The sequence below is a fragment of the Mauremys mutica genome, unplaced genomic scaffold (assembly GCF_020497125.1).
Source record: "Mauremys mutica isolate MM-2020 ecotype Southern unplaced genomic scaffold, ASM2049712v1 Super-Scaffold_100365, whole genome shotgun sequence".
NCBI classification, from domain to species: Eukaryota; Metazoa; Chordata; order Testudines; family Geoemydidae; genus Mauremys; species Mauremys mutica.
This window is the reverse complement of record NW_025423323.1, coordinates 22,139-25,812: the sequence shown is the minus strand read 5'-3', so window position 1 is coordinate 25,812 and position 3,674 is coordinate 22,139. Positions and strand designations below refer to the sequence as shown.

The 3,674-nt window shown below is 47.6% G+C and overlaps 1 non-coding gene across 1 annotated transcript; it reads left to right on the top strand.

Annotated features, from left to right (window-relative positions):
• Positions 1-3,241: 3,241 nt before the first annotated feature.
• TRNAK-UUU lies at positions 3,242-3,314 on the top strand. The gene has a single exon. It is a non-coding gene; the product is annotated as a tRNA-Lys (tRNA).
• The last annotated feature ends 360 nt before the right edge of the window (positions 3,315-3,674 follow it).

Here is a 3,674-nt window from a genome sequence, read left to right as displayed (position 1 = left end):
AAGTCACCTTGGTACATGTAAGATTCCCACCCGCTGTGCTGCTTGGGACAAATGGTAGATGAGAAGGGTAAATCCTCCAGCACTGGAGGGAAAGGTCCCATCTGCACAGACTGAAAGGCAAGGAAACAGAGGGGCAGTCAGTGCTCAGAGAGGAGAGAGGTCAGTGATTTACACCCTACCAGGGACACTGTCTTTTTGAGTATCACAGGGGTAGCTGTGTTAGTCTGGATCTGTAAAAAGGAGACAGAGTCCTGTGGCACCTTATAGACTAACAACGTACAGGAGCATAAGCTTTCCTGGGTGAATCCCCACTATCGTCAGATGAATGGAGTGGGAATTCTGTGCCTGGTTAGCCGACTACAAAAGCAGTTTCTCCTCCCTTGGTGTTCACACCTCAGCTACTAGAAGAGGACCTCATCCTCCCTGATTGAACTAACCTCCTTATCTCTAGACTGATTCTTGCCTGAATATTTATACCTGCCCCTGGAAATTTCCACTACATGCATCTGACGAAGTGGGGATTCACCCACGAAACTCATGCTCCAATACGTCTGTTTCTCTGTAAGGTGCCACAGGACTCTCTGTCTTTTTGAGGTGAGTGCAGCTTGCTTGGGATGGTGCTGATGATGGATAGAAAAAGGGCTGGAGACAATGACAGATGAGACCACAGAAGGGGAAGGGGAATGGCAGCCCACAGGAGTGACGTGCCACATGGAGCAAGGGTGGGCATGATGCTGCCTTAGTCCCCTTGTGCTGCTGCTGGTGGTGGCGGGGTCCCTGGACCCTTTTAAATTGCCCAGGGGCAGCAGGCGGGACCGGGGGGACACTCCCAAGGGCCTAACGTTTGCTTTGCACAACAATAAATCTTGGAACAGGACAGAAATGAAATGGCAGCAGAACCGAAGGAATTAAAAGCCTCCGAATTCTTGTGTGTGCACTGACTCCGAACGGAAACTGTAATTTGACTCGCTTTGTGTCTGTGGCCAGTAAAATATCAGGACAAAATCATTCCAGTGATCGTGACCCTGGGTTTCAGGAGTTCTTTGGTCTTATTAAAAGTCTCAGCCATGAGACTCCAGGACATTTTAACAGGAAGAAAATCTCCTCTGTTCTGGTTTAGCCCCATTTGACTCCTTCTGCCCATCTTCTCCTGCCCTCGAGTCTCTCCTTCCCCATTGGGGCCATGCAGAGAGGAGCCCCAGTCAGTCTCTCTCACAGAGAGTCTGTATCCCATAAAGGGAGGGAGGGGTCACTCTAAAACACTGATAATGGGTAGGGAGGGGTGTCTGTGATTAGGATGGAGAAAGGATGGAGAATTAACAGTGGGGCTCAGAGAGATTCCCCCAGACTGGGGAGATCCTCTGCTGCCCCCATCAGCCAGCTGTGGGAAGAACAACTTGGGATTGCATGGGGAAGCCACCTTTAAAAACACAAGTGTGTCATTTGATGCATCAGCCTTACAATCGCCAGGCAAAGGTGTGACCCACAGAGACTGATAACTGCCTGCTTCCCAGCTTTGTCTAAGAAGCACTTGCAGTGGTGCAACTGGTTAGTGCACAGTGGGGATACTGCTGGGGTTATGAATTCAACCCTTATCTGGAGCACTGGTTTCTATTACTTGTGTAGTTTCCCCAACTTGCTTTGCTTAATTCACATGGAAAGTGTCCTACTAGGAAAAGGAGAGTAAGTTCTTAAAATGTGGAAGTAGGTGCATAGCTTGGAAATATCCCCCCTGTGCTGCCATTAGTTCCAGTAGATTGTTCACTGGCAGCATGAATTGATTTCTTTGCTGCTGTGAAAGCTGCCGTGAAAAGTATCTGGTCACCAGAGCTCCCTGCTTCTTCCAGCACATCTCTGGCTCCTTCCCTGCCCCAGTCACTGCTGTAGGAGGATCCTATATACATTGAGCCAAAAACTTTTCTAAGCCTTCTTAGTGCAGTTGGCAGTGTGTCAGGCTCATAATCTGAAAGTCCTGAGTTCAAGCCTCCGAGAAGGCAATGGGTTTTGCTCCCTGCTTCAGATTTTCTACAGGAAATCAGAGAAAAGAAACTAGAGGAGAGTGGTTTCTAGACACACTCCCACCCATCTAACACACACATGCACACAGAGACTTTTCTAAGGCATTATCTTTTCCTTCTCTATGAAGCTTGTATTCTTCACAGAGCAAAATAAAACAAAAACATGCAAGTCCAAGCTTAATACAGTATGAAACTCAATACAGATCAAATCTCACCCTCAGAGATCTTCCAATAAACTTCTTTTGCAGATTAGACTTATTTCTTGTCTGGGCCCAATCTTTTCACCTGGTACAGTCCTTGTTCCTGCTCAGGTGGTAGCTAGGGGATGTCTCATGACTGCAGCCATGTTTGTTCAGTTCCACCCCCTTGTACAGCTTTGGTACAAGGCAGGAATTTTTTGTCTCTCTCCTGGGGAAGAGCCCCAGGTTTAAGATGGATTCCTGTACCAGGTGACATGGTCACATGTCCTGTGAGACCCCCAAGCCTTCATGCTTCCTGGCCTGACTCACAGATGGTGCAGGACAGAGCCATCTCCAGTCAATTGTCCTGGTTAATAGGAGCCATCAAGAGTCCAAACCACTATTAATGGCCCACACTTTGCATCATTACAACAGGACCTCAGAGTTATAGTTCATATTTCTAGTTTCAGATCCAAGAATGATCGGTTCATACAAATAGGATGAACACACACAGTAGATTATAAGCTTTGTAATGATACCTTACAAGAGACCTTTTGCATGAAGCATAGTCCAGTCACTTTATATTCACACTCATTAGCATATTTTCATAAAAACCTATGGAGTGCAACGTCACAGCAGGGAAAGGGTTTTACTGCAGCACCTGGCAGCAGTTGAGTTTCATGTTCAGGCTGTGGTATGAGTTCCTCCAGGTTTCTCGTAAGCACACAGGGACCTTCACGGGTGCTCTCAATACAGGAATGGCCCCGACACGATAAAGCGATGGGAATTGCATTTCCCTTTTTTATTTTTGTATTTCCAATGACATTTCTGTTTGTGATTTCATTTTGCTTTGTATAACTGTGTTTTCTCCTGGATTTGATATTTAACTAAAAAAAGAATAAGGCCTCAGGGGGCGGGATGGAGGAGCAGGCTGGGGCTAGGACTGCTAAGAGAGGGAGAGTAGCAGGTTTTCTGTATTGTTTCCTGCCCTCATTTTCATGACTAGGTTCTCTTGTGGATGAAATTTGGTTTGCTTACATGTGAGCCTGGCTAGCTCAGTGGGTAGAGCATCAGACTTTTAATCTGAGGGTCCAGGGTTCAAGTCCCTGGTCAGGTGAAGTGGGAACTATTCCCCTCAACATGAAAGAAGGTGTTTTTGCAGCATGTTATTTGACCTTTTTTCCCCAGGACTTGGCTTTTCACTAGGAAGGGCCTGGGACTGAAGGGGCAACTTCCTCACATGCCCACTGGCCTCTCAGTCTCGATTAAGAATGCTTCAGCTCCCAGAGGCCTAACTGCTGCAGGCCAACTTGGTGAGCAAATGCAGGGCTGCCCCCACAGGGTCATCCACACCAGAGCTCAGCAGAGGTCTGGGGGTTCCCTATTGGCCCCATGGTGTAAGGGCCAGCATTCGGGACTTTGAATCCTGCAGTCTGAGCTGAGAGTCTCGGTGGGATCTGAGGACAATTCCTGTGCC